Raw genomic sequence first — 19,490 nt, forward strand, 5'->3', positions numbered from 1 at the left:
ACGTCGAGCAAATACAGGATAGATAGCCATATTCACATGCAACTTTACGTGGGTTTAGAGGCCGTCAAGACACAGTCTATAATTGATCATTTCAATGATATCAGGAAAACGAGATGCCTAGTGAGTTTTGAGGAGATATACAATAAAGTGTTATGCTTCCAGTTCATATTTCTAATTTATAGATTATAATCGTGGTGGCATTTTATGTATCGTTTCTATCTTTAAATGTTTGTTTATAGTTTAAGAAGTCTCTCTTCTGCTTTTCTTTAACCTGTTTTATGTAGGTGTGTAAATACATAATGAAATTGTTGTTTGCAAAAGGCAGACTAAATTAATAAAACATTCTGAAGGCCTCTAATTGTGTCATCTTATGAATTTGTTTTGTTGTAGCGTTTAAAAAACATAAATGTCATTTGAATGTATTGGTAGTGTTTTATGAGGTGTACTTTCTGTGAATGTAAAGAAAGGGGTATAATACTGTACATTCACCATGAGTTTAAAAAGAATGATACAGTACTTACTTATACGTGGACTTAATATTTTACAAACCCGATTCCAAAAAAGTTGGGACACTGTACAAATTGTGAATAAAAAAGGAATGCAATAATTTACGAATCTCATAAACTTATATTTTATTCACAATAGAATATAGATAACATATCAAATGTTGAAAGTGAGACATTTTGAAATGTCATGCCAAATATTGGCTCATTTTGGATTTCATGAGAGCTACACATTCCAAAAAAGTTGGGACAGGTAGCAATAAGAGGCCGGAAAAGTTAAATGTACATATAAGGAACAGCTGGAGGACCAATTTGCAACTTATTAGGTCAATTGGCAACATGATTGGGTATAAAAAGAGCCTCTCAGAGTGGCAGTGTCTCTCAGAAGTCAAGATGGGCAGAGGATCACCAATTCCCCCAATGCTGCGCGAAAAATAGTGGAGCAATATCAGAAAGGAGTTTCTCAGAGAAAAATTGCAAAGAGTTTGAAGTTATCATCATCTACAGTGCATAATATCATCCAAAGATTCAGAGAATCTGGAACAATCTCTGTGCGTAAGGGTCAAGGCCGGAAAACCATACTGGATGCCCGTGATCTTCGGGCCCTTAGACGGCACTGCATCACATACAGGAATGCTACTGTAATGGAATCACAACATGGGCTCAGGAATACTTCCAGAAAACATTGTCGGTGAACACAATCCACCGTGCCATTCGCCGTTGCCGGCTAAACTCTATAGGTCAAAAAAGAAGCCATATCTAAACATGATCCAGAAGCGCAGGCGTTTTCTCTGGGCCAAGGCTCATTTAAAATGGACTGTGGCAAAGTGGAAAACTGTTCTGTGGTCAGACGAATCAAAATTTGAAGTTCTTTTTGGAAAACTGGGACGCCATGTCATCCGGACTAAAGAGGACAAGGACAACCCAAGTTGTTATCAGCGCTCAGTTCAGAAGCCTGCATCTCTGATGGTATGGGGTTGCATGAGTGCGTGTGGCATGGGCAGCTTACACATCTGGAAAGGCACCATCAATGCTGAAAGGTATATCCAAGTTCTAGAACTCAACTCAACTCAACTTTATTTATATAGCGCTTTTACAATTTTCATTGTTACAAAGCAGCTGTACATGAGACAATTGACTAAAGCAAAAATATAAAGTTGTACCTGCAAAACAAGAAAAGGTTGAAAACAAGAAGACAGACAACCCACAACAAAACACTCCACACACACAAAGCACACGACAACACACAACAAGAGACACAAGAGCCACACACACACACACACACACACACACACACGTACGTACACAGACAAGTACGCACACACACACACCACGCTCAGTGAGAGCACACATTTAGGATAAAGGAGAGAGAAGCACAGGTCAAATATAACAGACTATAAATTCCTATATGCAATATTAATTAAGTAAAACTTTAAATTCTAAAGCAGCCCCCCGGTCAGGCAGATAGTGCAAAAACAGTATGCAAACGGTGGCGAGGAACCCAAAACTCTAATCGAGAAAAAAAACCTCAGGAGAACCCAGGCCCAACCAGGGGATTCCAGTTCCCCTCTGGCAAAAGCTGCTGCCTCTGCACAAGCTCCAGAGAACTTGCACAACAAGGCTAAATAAAATAAATAAACTTAATAATAAAATAAATTATAGTTTAAGATTATCATTTAATCTAATAGCATTATATTATTAATTAACATCTTCATATAGAACAACATATGCTCCCATCCAGACGTCGTCTCTTTCAGGGAAGACCTTGCATTTTCCAACATGACAATGCCAGACCACATACTGCATCAATTACAACATCATGGCTGCGTAGAAGAAGGATCCGGGTACTGAAATGGCCAGCCTGCAGTCCAGATCTTTCACCCATAGAAAACATTTGGCGCATCATAAAGAGGAAGATGCGACAAAGAAGACCTAAGACAGTCGAGCAACTAGAAGCCTGTATTAGACAAGAATGGGACAACATTCCTATTCCTAAACTTGAGCAACTTGTCTCCTCAGTCCCCAGACGTTTGCAGACTGTTATAAAAAGAAGAGGGGATGCCACACAGTGGTAAACATGGCCTTGTCCCAACTTTTTTGAGATGTGTTGATGCCATGAAATTTAAAATCAACTTATTTTTCCCTTAAAATGATACATTCTCTCAGTTTAAACATTTGATATGTCATCTATGTTGTATTCTGAATAAAATATTGAAATTTGAAACTTCCACATCATTGCATTCTGTTTTTATTCACAATTTGTACAGTGTCCCAACTTTTTTGGAATCGGGTTTGTAAAGGAGACTGTATGCAAGAGCGACATCGTCATCCTCTCCTCAGCTGGACACAAGTCACCCTCAGGTACATTTATGTAACCGAGATAATAAAATCGCTAAAGGTTTCTCTGTACAGTAACTATGCAGCAATGTTTTCATTTAGCACGTTAATTTCTCACAACCCAATAATCTGTAACGTGTCTTTATTGGATGTTATAATGCAAGTTGTTTGTTCCTTTTTAAGAAAATTATCTTAATAGGCCATAAAATAATACCTGACAAAAAATATAAAGCACACAATGAACGCGCTTAGTAAAGACAGAATTGCTACTGTACAGGAATAAAACTTTTAGTGATTTTCTTTATTATCTGAATTACATTCATTTACCTGAGGATGAGGAGGACGCTTTAGCAGTTTATTTGAAAATCAAGTCACATTCTTGCAATTGAGTTTATTGTTTTCATTATCAAAGTGTTTTTTTCTTTCTCATTGTATATTTTTGTTCGTTTTTTAAAAGTTTGCGTTCATTTTTATTGGCACAAAAGGAATCCCATACCGACAGGAGGTTCCAGTGCAGAATAAAGTAAACACATAGTGCAAATATATGTGATAGTGAGAAGACGTTTTGCGTATTTAACACCCACCATTCAGTACACAAAAGTAGTATTACGGCAACAAAAGACTTATTATGTTCTGCAATTTTAACAAACCTATACCTGCAGATGCGTTGTGTGTTTATATGTTTGCAGAGTGATCTCTTTATGTGTTGCCATGTTTCGCATGTTTCTTGGGAGGATCATTTAGGCTGGGTTTGTAAAGCGATTAGGTTTATATAGATATAAAAGCGGGCAATTGCGGGAATAGATATTTTTAAATCTTTCATCAATATAAAGCATTTACATTTGTACTTTTTATACAAAGTTTTTGTTTGCCGTTGTTGTTTTTTTTGGTTAAATATGGCAACACGCGCAAGTAACCGCTTGCATCCTGTGATTTATCACACCACACATACAGAGTGACATCTCTGATGCATGTTTATCAGTGGTGGACAGTAACGAAGTAAATATACCCGAGTACTGTACTTAAGTACACTTTTTGAGTATCTGTACTTTACTTGAGTATTATCTTTTCTGAGTACTTGTACTTTAACTTCACTACATTTGAAAGACAAATATCATGCGTTTTACTCCACTACATTTATAAAAAGGTCCAAAAGTAGAAAATGGTTTCTATGCAGCGGGTTTTCCGGTGTGCGCAATTTATCTGGCTTGCGATCTTCCACCCAGCAAACAATTTTTGGTTCCCAGAACGTTCTGGGAACGTTAGCGCATGGTTCCCAGAACGTTCCCAGAACAGATATTCTAACGTTCCCTGTTGGTTTTCCAGGAAAGTTTTCTTGACGTTAATAGAACCTTCCCTGTAGGTTAGGGGAACGTTCTCCTAACGTTAGCGGAACGTTCTCCTAACGTTAGCGGAACGTTCTCCTAACGTTAGCGGAACGTTCTCCTAACGTTAGGGGAACGTTCTCCTAACGTTAGCGGAACGTTCTCCTAACGTTAGCGGAACGTTCTCCTAACGTTAGGGGAACGTTCTCCTAACGTTACGCTAACGTTCTCCTAACGTTACGCTAACGTTCTCCTAACCTCTATGTTATGATGAATACAAATAAGTCTAAAATCATGTGTTATAGATTGTTGATTGCTCAAAGAACAAGAACTGAGGTTAAATAAATCAACATTTATTAAATTAAACTGCATAAACAACCTTAAACAACATACAAATAAAACAAATAGAAAGAAAATAATAATAACTTTAAGACGTTAAACTAATTGGTAAAATTTTATTTTAAAATAATAATATAATTACTATTTATTAAATGTAGAATGAGATATATATATATAAACTACATAAAAAACCTTAAACAACATACAAATAAAACAAAATGAAAGAAAATTATAATAACTTTAAGACGTTAAACTAATTGGTAATATTTAATTTTATACATAACATTATAATTACTATTTATTAAAAGTAGAATGAGAAATATATAGGCTACAATTCATTAAAATACAGAAGCACCATCAAGTCCACTATCTTCACTTCCGCATCATCTGAAAACAAAACAAAAAGGAAACGAGTAAGACGGATCTTAAACACTGTAGTTGAAGTGAATAATTATTATGTGAAATAGTTATTAAATGCAGTGTCGCCAATGACTGATGTTGATCGTTAATACTGCCTGCAATTAATTTACAGTACAGGAATTTAGCAGAGGTTTAAACCTTTAGAAAATAAACCAAGAACCTTTTGTTCTTGTATTCTCTTTTTAAACATGGCCTGGTGCATGTAGGCAATTGGGAATTGCACTATACATTGGAAACCTTCATGATACATAAAGCGAGTTAACTACAACTACAATAGGTAAGTCCATCTTTCTTATGCCCTTTAGTGTTTGTTTTTCTCAACCGTAGTACGTTTAAATTCATTGTATAATTGGATTCTGTATGCAGTGATTAGAAGTAATTGACAAAAAGTAATAATACTAATTTAACCACATTTATCAGTTGCAGTTAGCTTTGTCCATATATTTGAGCATTCCCTGCATTACGTTTCTAAATCTTTTTGTGATGTATACAAAATATTTTAATCATATTAATACAGAATCTGTATAGCTTGACAAGCTATAGTATAATTTTCTTTTTATGTTGTTCAAATATTGTCATGTGGCATTTGATTATTTAAAGAATAACCTACGGTAGAACATTCATCTTTCTCTGCTGTCTCCAGTCATTTAATCATGGCGAGATGTGGAATCACACTGTTCTTAAAGCCACAAAGTTTTGCCTGGCTGTCAGTGCAGCCAAGAAAAGCATTTGTTGTTCCTGAGTTTTGTAATAACATTTTAACAATCCTGCCTGTAGCAAACAGTATTGCAATACAACACTTGTTTATAAACAATACATATACTGTTGTTGTCGGAGCCAGCCAGTCAATTCTGCAGTACAACTCCTGCCAGTTTCAGCCATAATCTTTACAGCACTACTATCCCCAGGAAAAGTGTATACCACTCAGCGTTAATGCAGTGGTTGATTGCGGCATGCATTTGTGGGAACTCGTAATAATAAAGGAAATCAAATTGACTGCTTAAAATATGATTGCTGTTTCCATCCTCTTTCCCCTCTATTAAAATGGCACTGAGAACTAACAGGTGCAAAGAAAATCCTTGTTTTTTTAGTAAACACATTAAACATGTTTAAATTTGCATATATTTTTCTTTGAAATGTAGATGGGTTCTATAACAAAACTTATGTGACATGTAATCATGGCGACAGTGTAACATGCAGTGACAGTGTCCCCCTGTATCGTAATGCTATTATGATATAATTCCTGTATATATATATATATGATAAGGAATAACCCTTGCTGTTTTTGCTGTTGCTGCTGCTGCTGCTATTAATCTACTATTATTTTTGCAGGTGTTCATCTGTTAGGACCAAGTGTCAGCTTTACAGGAAAGACACAGATGGGGTGAATTAAAAAATGTTTCCCCAACTTCAGCATAATTCAAATGGACACACTCCATCCCTGACAAGCATTGTTTTAATTGTCTTGCAACAATTCCCCTGATGTTGGGAGTGAATGAGTGCTTTATTTTCCCTGTATTGATTCTGCATAAGCTTATTATTTGCCCAGTCATTTCTCTTCTTCCATATATTTGATTTTTTCCCTATTTAATAAAACTGTTAAAGCCTCTTGTAATTGTAGTGATGTGTAGTTTACTGTTTGTTTAGGCTTGCCTGAAAGATGATAGGCCAGCTATGTCTATGTAATGGTAAACCCCCAAAAATATTTAAAAAACATCTACTGCCTATTTTTCCAGTAAGCAGAGTACAGAAGTGTTTGCCTCTATATGTTGTCACTAGTGTAGTGTTTAGTCCCTCTGTCTTTTAGAGACAGGGCAGTATTCTGTACTTAATGTACTGTCTTACAATAACTGAACTCATGTTACACTTATCAGATGGCAAAATCCATGATTCAACACTGTAAAACTGTCAATAAGTATCGATAAATTCATACAAAAAACACTGATGCCACACATGGGATTTATACATTTGTGATATTGATAATGTGCTTGTAATTGCTCCTTGAAAGTAAAAGTGGTTCCAGTTCTACACTTTCCCTAATCTTTCTGACCTGATTCGTAATTTGCTTGAAGACCTGAATGCAGACTTCGGAAAATGGTAAGTAACAGAAAAAACTTTGTGCATGCGCGCCCGCATTGCCTGATAATGGTAATGCTTTGTCAGGCTTAAAAGGATCACATTTGGTAATTTATATTTAGATATTTTTTAAGAGTTAAATAGTGTTACGTTTTCATCTGTGTTTGTATGGTGCTTTTAAAATTAACATTTTTAATGTAGGGTCACAGTAAGTCTTAATGTTAATTAAGTTTATTTTTAATGCTATTAGTTAATAACCTAAAGGGAACCTGTACAGAACGTTCCCTGCAGGTTATATTTTGGTTTTATTGTTACTCCAAAAAAAATTACCTGCAGGGAACGTTCCGGGAACGTTAGCTGTTGGTTAGAAAAACGAACCTGCAGGCTAAACTCGGCAGGAAAATGGATCTCGCGGGCCAGAGTTGAGAACCACTGCGTTAACGGAATGAACGAGTGACTAGAAAAAGACGGAAAGCCGTGGTACTGACAGATGTGGTAGCTTACTGTTACATGTACATGAAATGTAGGTAGGGAGTCAATCTTATGATAAGTTAGTTCAGTGGGTTTCATGTGAAAGCGGCAGTTGTTTAATTTGAAGTAGTGAAACCGATCTCCTTTTTCCTGCTGCACTAGGTAAAGATTTTTTCATATTTTTAAGCATAACGTTATTTACATTTAGGTTTACTCGTTTAGCTTTAATACATTGACCGGTTAAGTAAAAATAATTACCTCAGGAAAACGGTGCAGCTATGCGCGCACACGTAAATGCCTCGTTTCGCGTGCCCGCGAGTTGAGTTTAATTGTTGTGAGAGAACTTTGTCTATTTCGTCTTTAAAAACAATTTTAGTGTAAAGGGTTAAGTAATACTTTTGCGGTATTGGGATACTTGAAAGCGGTGTGAAACGAACTACTTCCTCTATGTGCCCGTATTAGTTTTACAATTTGGATTTTCTTACCTTTTTCTTAGTTTTAAATGTCATTTACAATGACATTTAAAACGTAAAAGCTCACTACAAATGTCTTTTTTATAGGCTGGTTAAGTAAAAAAAGTATTTTACCTCAGGATAACTGACGGACCGGTGTTGTGTAATATTCAGTTTCCGTGAAAAACTGTTGCAGTGGGCGGGGTTATTGTGAATATTCATAGTTCGTTCCGCGGTGGGCGTGGCCTTTTGAACTGAGCGCAAGCGACTGCAAAGGAGTGTCCTGTCTGCTCTTCCCTAGTTTGGTGAATTATTTCGTTAAGGTAATAAAGGCGAATGCTCATATGCCCCGGTTTAGATGTACAACTGTTTATGTTATTCACATAATAGGCTAAAATGCTTTTTGTTTTGCATGTGCTTTTATAAAAACGCTTTCTCGTGGCCATGTGGCAATGTTTTTGCTGTGTAGCTAACGTGGATGTTACTAAACGATACTAAATCAAATCGAACACATTTCACTTTTTTTGGCGTTTATTTTCAAGCAAAACTGGGCCATAGTTGCTGTTGTGTTTTTTCTTTTCATAACTTATATTTACTGCAATTAATCTCAGATGTGGTTCGATGAATGGTCAAATAAAGGTTTTTTTTAAATGTTCTCCGGTGTTGTTTTGTGTTGACTCTTGTCGGTTTTTTTGTCAAGAGCCTTACAACAATTCAAAAGAACAATGAGCAGGCGATAGGTGTTTATGGGTGTTTTCCTGTGAACTAAAAGGCCATTTAGGAGAAGGGAGAACTAACGACAAAATTGACATTTTAAACATATTGCCCATAAAACGCTTTGCTTCTAGTACTTATACACACACACACATACAGAGTCAACTTTTCCCATTTTATTCATGCATAAACACATTAGGCGTTACCAGAATCCATTCATTACAAAAATCAATATTATTCTTTTTTTTTAAGTTTTAAAGCAGCTTTACATAAAAAACTATGAAAGAATTTAGATGGAGTACATTCGCAGCACAGCCAGAACGAGTGCATCCATCAGTCAAAGGGATGGCATCATCTCTCCACTAGGACTATAATTCAACAAACCAAGGATATGACATATCATGTGTCACCCATAAGCCAATGGATGAAAAAGTATTCTCAAGGTGCAGTTGAGAGGTAAGCATGATCTGTTTGATGTGTGGAAATGGTTGTTTTTTATCATAGTCATTGGTGGGTTTGTAAGTAAATAGTGACATCTTTCAAAATTTGATCCATGTTTCCCCAGACCTTAAGGAAATTTGTATAGATTAAAATTTAACAACGATGATAACTTTAATGTTTGCCACACATTTAAGCGAAGTGACAGATGCATCCATACAGAATACATTTTAGTGTAATTGTAGTAGTATTGGTTTTTCCATTAAAACTAAAGGTATTACCTGAACATAAACATTTCTCACAATAAGTATATACATATATATATGTATATGAGTTTTTAAATGTCTTACCTGTTTCCCCATCCTTTTTTCTAGTCAAATGACTCATCCAACTCAATTCAACGGCCTCCTAAGAAAGAAGACGCTGTTCAGTCTTGTAATTTGTATTATGTGGCTTCCACAGATTGAGTCTACGGAGAATTTGTAATCTCCATCTACTGAATAGCCACTTGAATAAGCATCTGCTGTCCTGATTTTGTGAGCTCTGCAAGAAAATTCTCAAACAGGAGTGTGCTGCATGCAAGCATCAAGACAGATGAAATTCATTGTTTCTGGTGGTAAATGCACAATAGGCTGGATTTTGTACATCATGAAGTATGTGGTATTTGCTCAGCAGACATTCACACTTTTATGTCTCCTCCGTCTACGACTGGTTGGTCAGTATTCACTTCAGCATGGTCCTAGCAGTGTACAAAGAGTGAACTAGGACAGGTCAGTAGGTTTTCACCTGTCAGTGTCACCTCAAATTTATTTTAAACCTTTAGAAAATAAACCAAGAACCTTTTGTTCTTGTATTCTCTTTTTAAACATGGCCTGGTGCATGTAGGCAATTGGGAATTGCACTATACATTGGAAACCTTCATGATACATAAAGCGAGTTAACAACAACTACAATAGGTAAGTCCATCTTTCATATGCCCTTTAGTGTTTGTTTTACTCAACCGTAGTACGTTTAAATTCATTGTATAATTGGATTCTGTATGCAGTGATTAGAAGTAATTGACAAAAAGTAATAATACTAATTTAACCACATTTATCAGTTGCAGTTAGCTTTGTCCATATATTTGAGCATTCCCTGCATTACGTTTCTAAATCTTTTTGTGATGTATACAAAATATTTTAATCATATTAATACAGAATCTGTATAGCTTGACAAGCTATAGTATAATTTTCTTTTTATGTTGTTCAAATATTGTCATGTGGCATTTGATTATTTAAAGAATAACCTACGGTAGAACATTCATCTTTCTCTGCTGTCTCCAGTCATTTAATCATGGCGAGATGTGGAATCACACTGTTCTTAAAGCCACAAAGTTTTGCCTGGCTGTCAGTGCAGCCAAGAAAAGCATTTGTTGTTCCTGAGTTTTGTAATAACATTTTAACAATCCTGCCTGTAGCAAACAGTATTGCAATACAACACTTGTTTATAAACAATACACATACTGTTGTTGTCGGAGCCAGCCAGTCAATTCTGCAGTACAACTCCTGCCAGTTTCAGCCATAATCTTTACAGCACTACTATCCCCAGGAAAAGTGTATACCACTCAGCGTTAATGCAGTGGTTGATTGCGGCATGCATTTGTGGGAACTCGTAATAATAAAGGAAATCAAATTGACTGCTTAAAATATGATTGCTGTTTCCATCCTCTTTCCCCTCTATTAAAATGGCACTGAGAACTAACAGGTGCAAAGAAAATCCTTGTTTTTTTAGTAAACACATTAAACATGTTTAAATTTGCATATATTTTTCTTTGAAATGTAGATGGGTTCTATAACAAAACTTATGTGACATGTAATCATGGCGACAGTGTAACATGCAGTGACAGTGTCCCCCTGTATCGTAATGCTATTATGATATAATTCCTATATATATATATATATGATAAGGAATAACCCTTGCTGTTTTTGCTGTTGCTGCTGCTGCTGCTATTAATCTACTATTATTTTTGCAGGTGTTCATCTGTTAGGACCAAGTGTCAGCTTTACAGGAAAGACACAGATGGGGTGAATTAAAAAATGTTTCCCCAACTTCAGCATAATTCAAATGGACACACTCCATCCCTGACAAGCATTGTTTTAATTGTCTTGCAACAATTCCCCTGATGTTGGGAGTGAATGAGTGCTTTATTTTCCCTGTATTGATTCTGCATAAGCTTATTATTTGCCCAGTCATTTCTCTTCTTCCATATATTTGATTTTTTCCCTATTTAATAAAACTGTTAAAGCCTCTTGTAATTGTAGTGATGTGTAGTTTACTGTTTGTTTAGGCTTGCCTGAAAGATGATAGGCCAGCTATGTCTATGTAATGGTAAACCCCCAAAAATATTTAAAAAACATCTACTGCCTATTTTTCCAGTAAGCAGAGTACAGAAGTGTTTGCCTCTATATGTTGTCACTAGTGTAGTGTTTAGTCCCTCTGTCTTTTAGAGACAGGGCAGTATTCTGTACTTAATGTACTGTCTTACAATAACTGAACTCATGTTACACTTATCAGATGGCAAAATCCATGATTCAACACTGTAAAACTGTCAATAAGTATCGATAAATACATACAAAAAACACTGATGCCACACATGGGATTTATACATTTGTGATATTGATAATGTGCTTGTAATTGCTCCTTGAAAGTAAAAGTGGTTCCAGTTCTACACTTTCCCTAATCTTTCTGACCTGATTCGTAATTTGCTTGAAGACCTGAATGCAGACTTCGGAAAATGGTAAGTAACAGAAAAAACTTTGTGCATGCGCGCCCGCATTGCCTGATAATGGTAATGCTTTGTCAGGCTTAAAAGGATCACATTTGGTAATTTATATTTAGATATTTTTTAAGAGTTAAATAGTGTTACGTTTTCATCTGTGTTTGTATGGTGCTTTTAAAATTAACATTTTTAATGTAGGGTCACAGTAAGTCTAAATGTTAATTAAGTTTATTTTTAATGCTATTAGTTAATAACCTAAAGGGAACCTGTACAGAACGTTCCCTGCAGGTTATATTTTGGTTTTATTGTTACTCCAAAAAAAATTACCTGCAGGGAACGTTCCGGGAACGTTAGCTGTTGGTTAGAAAAACGAACCTGCAGGGAACGTTCCGGGAACGTTAGCTGTTGGTTAGAAAAAACTAACCTGCAGGGAACGTTCCGGGAACGTTAGCTGTTGGTTAGAAAAAACTAACCTGCAGGGAACGTTCCGGGAACGTTAGCTGTTGGTTAGGAAAAATATAACCTACAGGGAACGTTCTGGGAACGTTAGCTGTTGGTTAGAAAAACGAACCTGCAGGGAATGTTCCGGGAACGTTAGCTGTTGGTTAGAAAAAAACTATCCTGCAGGGAACGTTCCGGGAACGTTAGCTGTTGGTTATAAAAAAACTAACCTGCAGGGAACGTTTCGGGAACGTTAGCTGTTGGTTAGAAAAAACCAACCTGCAGGGAACGTTCTGGGAACGTTAGTTTTTGGTTAGGAAAAATATAACCTACAGGGAACGTTCTGGGAACGTTCCCCTATGGTTCCCAACGAAAAAACCAAATGGGAAACATAGGGGAACGTTCTGTGTTTGCTGGGTACCTGGCTAATAAATTATTATGTTTGAATTAATTCTGTATTGTTCTGAGAATAAACTTTAGTAGTTCACGCTATATCCTTTGTTACCGCAAATCTACGTTCAGGTTAGTGACGGACTAGAATCCTGTATTAGGTGGAGCATTGGGCACGCCAGCTGAGATTTTAGAGCTCCGGCTAACTACTTGGCATTAGTTTAAGTGTAATTAGACCGTAGGGGCTATCGTTTCCGTTTAGAACAGCACATAGGTTGTCTGACCAATCTAAATAGGGCAAGTAACCAAAACCTCTGGTTATTGTAATATTATTCTAACTAAGTGTACATAGGAAACTATGGCATGATGATTATATAAAGCTACCGTCAGAGGAAGTAAGATTGGTCTATTTATCTCTATGGAGTGGTCATGACTTCTAGTTGGAAATAATCATTACTTTAATTAAGTTGTCAATAGTCTAAGGGGACTAGATCAAATAATGTTTCAGGAAGTGCTGGTTGGAGAAGGCCATCTGAGCGTTACTAGTCATAGAAACCTCTGGCAGTGACCAAGACTGGCGAGTTTGTGACCGTGAGATCCGCGTATAACGGCCGGCGCGAGACTCTAAGCGACATTGAGAATCGGATGAAGGAGTGTAATTTAGAATAAAACAGAGGAATCAGACATCCGTTCAAATTTCACAATTATTAATGATAAAAGTTAAATGTAAATGAGAAGTCCAGATATTATTAAATTGGAGTCAGATAAAATAGAGGTAATTAAGTGAAATGTGCTTTCATACAAATACTGTTTCCCTAAACAAAGGAAGACAAGAACACGTGTGAAGCCTTCGCCCTGGATACCGTCATTGGACCAGTGGGTGGTGCCTTACACTGGCTTTGAATGTCCATTTAGCACATGACAGACTTAGCTCCCTTCGCTATCATATGCTAACGTTATCCTCCTATATATACGGTACATGTACGTCAATTCAGACTGTTGATAAATATTACTTACATCGGCAGCTTTGTCTCTTTCAGTTGGTCTTGATCCCTCTTGAGGAACAACTTTGAAGCTAATCCTTCTTGTACTGTCCCTGGTTGATAAAGCACCCCAGCTTGAAGTGATTCGCGCAAACAAGCAGGTTTTTACTTATGGTTTCTGAGGGATTTCCACTAAAAATAAAATAAATCCACTCCTGTCTCTTCCGAGGTTAGGACTCTGTGGGCATTGCATGTTGTCCACAAACTTTAGCCATGGCGTCAGGTACACTGAGTGGGTGGAATTGTGTAGATTAAGGGGCGGTAATATTATAATTAGAGATGCACCGATTGCAATTTTCTTCGCCGATTCCGATTTCCGATTTTATTACAAGTGAAACCCGCCGATTCCGATTTTATATCCACAAACTATAATTGACAGTATACTGTATATAAAACCATATTAACTTTTCTTCAATACACATTTTTTTATTTTCATTGAATAAATGATTGAACATTACAATTTCCCCAAATTTCCCTAAATGCAGTTCTCCAAGCTGCATTAAATTACAGAATCTTTTCTTTCCCAAACAACTCTTAAATTGAAGAACTCTGTGACTGAAAAGAAGAACAAATAATAAAATATAACTAAACATGCCACTTAATTTACCTTTTTCATTTGTGTACTCATCTCATAAAAGTCTAAGATAACAATAAAATACTTGAACTTTATTCTTGTCTGTTTGAAACTAACATTGCATTATTTCATTTTTTCTGAAATGTAAAATAAATTGTCTTTATCTTGTGTCTGTAGTATTAAAAGAAGTGGGTTGGTTTTGCTGCAACTTCAATAAAAAAAAGTTAAAAATCTTAAAAATTCTACTCTAAAGCTGTATATGTATTTGCAGTTTTTTGTGTTAGTAAAGAACTCAATCAGATATATATCACATATATTGGTTGATTTATTCATTTTTTTATATTTTGGATTTTTAAAAACAAGTAGAAGTCGTGTTGAATGTCATTTTACCTATGTTGTATTTCGGGGAAACTATGAGTTTAACCACAGTAACATACGTATAATTAATTGTGATTAACCATTAACTATTTTATACACTTTACCTGATGCAGCAGAATTAATAATAGCGACAGACTAAATGTACTCGTCCAGCGAGTGATCACCAGATATATCAACTCTAAGAAATATTACTTTCCTGGCCTTGGAAAAACAATATTCTTACTGTAGTACAGTACCACTTCAGAAATCTTAACGAAGCAGTTTAAGTGACGTTGATATGTGATAAATAATCACAGAAACGATTTGAGCGTGGTTACAAATGCGGTTTTATTTACTACACTAACGGGGAAATAGAACCAACTAACTAACGAAGACCAAACACTAACAAACACGTAAAAGCAGTAAAGAATGAAAGAAATAGACAGAGCAAAGAATGGCAGTATTAAATCAGCTATTCGCATCTGCATAAACCATCAAGGACAATCTCCTTATTTAAAAAGGGGCAAAGTGTTAAAAATGGTTTCAAATAAGCGCAGCTATTTAGAAATAGATCAGATACTTGCATTGGTTTCCTGGTTGTGCAGGGATAAGTTCTGGTGCGCGTACAAAAAGGTTTTGGAGTCCTGATGAGTTCTAAGCGAGCGGGTGAGTCCGTCAGATTCTTTCTTAGAGCCGGATTGGCTGACGAAGGTAGAACGAATTTAGCCGAAGCAAACTGCCGGAAGAAGCTGTCCCCGATTTTTTTTTTACAAAAAAATCCTGCAGGAAATCTTGAAGGAAAAATCCTGCAAGACCTGCAGATTCCTGGAGGATCCCACAGGATTTTCGTGATCATTTTCCTGTGGGACTCCTGCAGGAATCCTACAGTAAACACAAAGGACTCCTGAATGAACCCTACAGGAATCCTACAGGACTCCTGCAGTAATCCTACAGGAAAGCTAAAATGTTCAGGTCCTACAGGACTTCTGCTGGATTTCTAATGAACTATTATGTATACTCATCCTGTTGGAGGGATATTCAGGGCCTTCTGTATAACAAAACACTTTTAAAAAGCAATGTTATGTTAATACCAACAAAAAATGAAAAACGACTTCATAAAATGTTCATTACTAATTATTTATTAGTCAAAAGAGCATGGAAAGATGAGACAAGTGGGAAGAAAATGAACACTCTGAACAGAATGTGGCCCATCATTCTGCAGAAACCAATTACTCTGGACTCTGGAAAAAGAGAGACAAAACGTAGCTAATAAAACATGTATAAATAATACATGCTATGTTGTAGTGAATTTGCCCTCACCTCTTATGTCCACTCAGTGTTGCAGCATAACAGTGTCCTTCTTATGTTGCCTGAGAAATATAAGTATACAGTACATATATAAATGCTCAAACATAAGGTACTGTAAATATAAGAACGGTAAATGATCATCTTACAGATTAGTTGTGAAACAAAATGTGTATAACACTTATAATATTAAACATAAATTAGAATGTAAAACCTGCTAAGAAGTTTATGTTCATCATTATTATTTTTCCCAAAAAGCAGCCCGAAGAAGCTTTTGGGGAGTTGCTGGAAATTTCTTCTGAACAGTGTCTGAAAGAGAAATGTAAATACACTTTAGTGTCAGATACTTGTTATGAGAGAATTTCAGGAATAATTCACCCAAAAATTATAAATGTTGACATCATTTGCTCGCCCTGCAGTTGTTACAAACCTTCATGCATTTCCTTGTTGTGCTATACACAAATCACAAAAATTTGTAACTAAGCCGTATAAAAGTGTTGAAGGTCTTTAAAGGAATAGTTTACCCAAAAATGAAAAAAAAAATTGGGTCACCATTGACTCCCATAGTAGTCTTTTGTCCTAGTATGTGAGTCAATGGTGACCCAATTTTTTTTCATTTTTGGGTAAACTATTCCTTTAAAGACCTTCAACACTTTTATACCTACAATAAGTTCCACTTGTGTGGGTCCAAAGTAAGAATGGCTTGTGATTCTTTGTTGGCATTTCAAAATTTTCCAGAAAGGCTATGGGTAGCTAACATGCTCCTTCCAAAAACAGCCTAAATCCTTGATCATGGCTGACCATGATGTGCCCCCTCTACCACCACACTTGGAATGTATCCTTCGCAATGTTTCATTTTCTGTGGATTTCAACCTGTGCAATACACATTAAATAATAAATTGAATTGGCAATATTTTTAATCTGTGTTTTACAAAAAAACGTATGCTTTATTAAATCACACAAAACATTTAATATACTTATTTAAATGGTGTGAAAATAAAATCTAAAAATTGTATTCTCACATGGTCCAGTTGAACTATGTGAAGGTTTAGTAGCACAGCAAGCTCAATTTGAGAGACAAAATTAAAGCCACAGAACAGCAAAAACACACATGTTGTCTCTTAAACAATGTTAATATGATTTGTCAGGAAGTAATATTTTACTTTTTTAAATCTCTTCTGGACTTGATGGTGGGCTGTTTTCTGGACTAAATATTATTTTACTTTTTATTGCTCTCTTTCAGGCTGCTTGCACTCCTCTTTTTGCCTTCTCTCTGACTCCATCTGATTTAGACGTTTCAGTAGCTTGTGCTCCTCTTTTTGCCTTCTCTCTGACTCCATCTGATTTAGACGTTTCAGTAGCTTGTGCTTATTTTCTGTACAGGAAAGGTTCATTATTTCAAATGAATAGTTCAATCAGGAAAAAATAAAATATACATGCATTCACTTATTCACCAATCTCATCATTCAGCTTGAGAATAAGAGCAGGAGAGCTTTCATCTTCATACTTGACATCAACAACATCCCCCTTGTGAACTACAGATTGAAGAATTTCTTTTCTCTTTACAATGTCCAGAGACGCGTCCATTTCTGCACTGTAAAAAATTTTAAGCCTTCACAACAAAAAAATCTTAATACTAATTTCCCCATGCTTTTTCTTGTTCACTCAATTTTTTGAAATAGAAGTCGTACTGACTTAAAATAATGAATTGGAGATACAAAAAATAATTCATTGGGATAACTCAGGATTATTAGTTGTACTGACTTAAAACAAGTACTGTAATTGGAGAAACAAAAAATAATTAATTGAGGTAATTTAGTATTATTCGTTTTCTTGAGAGGTACAAACAAATTATGCTTAAATCATTAGTTGTCACAACATAGTCAAGTTTACATAATGAACAACATAACAAATTACTTTTGTTGGCTGAACATAAAGAATATAAATTGGTTATTTAAAAATAAACAAATATTTTTGTCTTTTACTACAATTTGAGTAAACTTTGATCAAACAACTGCTTGAACAGTTTGAGTTACGTTGGGTCTGCACTTACACCTCAACATTGAACACACAAATCTCAACCATGGTAACAATCAAAAACCATCATTCATTAAAAAAACTCTAAACACAACAGATAACAAACAGTAACAACAAGATTAAAGTATAAATTATTCCAGCAAGAACTAAAACACTAATCTTTAAAAGAAAAACAAATAAGAAACACCGAATTGAACATGCTGCAGTGCATCTTGGGAACTTTCAAACTCTTGTTTGTTCATTGTACATTGACGTAACTCAATTTTGTTTACATTTATAGAGGTCTTTTTGAGTGAACTTGCAAAGAATTTTTCACACAACTCATATTTTTAAGTTAATGAAGAAAATGTTTGGTTACAATGAATGAACTTATTAAAAGAAGTTCTGTGAACTTTTTCATGGACTTTTGCTCAACCAACACAACAAAATTAGTTGTTTGAACTTTTTTTGAGTTGGGTTTTTTACAGTGTGTCCATTCAATTAATGCCCACATTTTGTCTATAATAGCAAAAAAGGGACTAAATTTTAAAACAGACAGACAGACAGATGATAGATAGACAGACAGACATTTTTTTCCCAATAGCAATACAAAACCGTTATAACTTCATTGTTCCTTAATGTTACCACGGTAACATATTTGCAAACATGTAACGTTAACTCTGTTAAGAAATCTTGTGTATTGGTATTTTTTCGATGTTTTCACTACACCATTGTTTTAGGGCAGGAGTCTTCAACTAAAATTGCTTGAGGTCCAGTAAACGAACATCCTTAACCAGGATAATTAAATAACAAAAAACATGAATTGATGGTTTTTGGCAGACCATTTTTCTTTTCTTTTCATATCTATACGATGGCATAACAATGTCTGACAACAATATAATGAAGGAAACTGTGCAAAATGCCCTAATCTCTAAACCTGCACTGAACATACATTCATTTCAACATGAACAACTTTAAAAGAAAACTAAAGTGTTGTTTTCTGCTGAACTGAGATGAACAAATAGCAGCATCAAGTTGTGACTGATCATCCTCTGATAACATTTCAGCTCTTCTTGTGGCTGTTGCAGCTGAAAGGGAGGTTTGTTTAATATTTTCTTTTAGTTCATGTCTTTATTTTCCTTCTAAAAGTGTTTCACACGAAGCCTCCATGCACTCTTTTACTATTTCCCATCAGTAAAGGGCTTGGTATGTTTTCCTAAGATCCACTGTATTCTTAGTGAACATGCATATGCTGGTTGTTGGGCGGTAGTGAGTGAGGGAGGACCCATGTAGATCGCTACTACTGGTCTTTGAGCTAATATATTTTCCGTGTCCTTACCTCGGACTGCTGCGAGTAAGTTTCTTCAAAGTGTCTACGTCTAGTTTCATAATGCCGTTTAAGGTTTCCACTTTTGACAACCGCGACAAACTCCGAGCAAATGAGACAAACCGGTCTCGTGCATGTCGATGCAGGAAAAATAAATGCAAATCTCTCGACCCATTCATCTCGGAAAACATGGTTTTCAGAGTC

At 35.7% G+C, this 19,490-nt stretch overlaps 2 long non-coding RNA genes across 2 annotated transcripts; both read left to right on the forward strand.

The window, feature by feature from the left end:
* The first annotated feature begins 5,068 nt into the window (after window positions 1-5,068).
* Window positions 5,069-6,539, forward strand: LOC130570514 (uncharacterized). Its single transcript, XR_008964972.1, has 2 exons — window positions 5,069-5,201; window positions 6,257-6,539. It is a non-coding gene; the product is annotated as an uncharacterized LOC130570514 (long non-coding RNA).
* A 2,461-nt stretch (window positions 6,540-9,000) lies between these two features.
* On the forward strand, window positions 9,001-11,369 carry LOC130570508 (uncharacterized). The gene is made up of 3 exons (XR_008964971.1): window positions 9,001-9,093; window positions 9,450-10,031; window positions 11,087-11,369. It is a non-coding gene; the product is annotated as an uncharacterized LOC130570508 (long non-coding RNA).
* The last annotated feature ends 8,121 nt before the right edge of the window (window positions 11,370-19,490 follow it).

The sequence above is a fragment of the Triplophysa rosa genome, linkage group LG2 (genome assembly GCF_024868665.1).
Source record: "Triplophysa rosa linkage group LG2, Trosa_1v2, whole genome shotgun sequence".
In the NCBI taxonomy this organism is placed as follows: Eukaryota; Metazoa; Chordata; class Actinopteri; order Cypriniformes; family Nemacheilidae; genus Triplophysa; species Triplophysa rosa.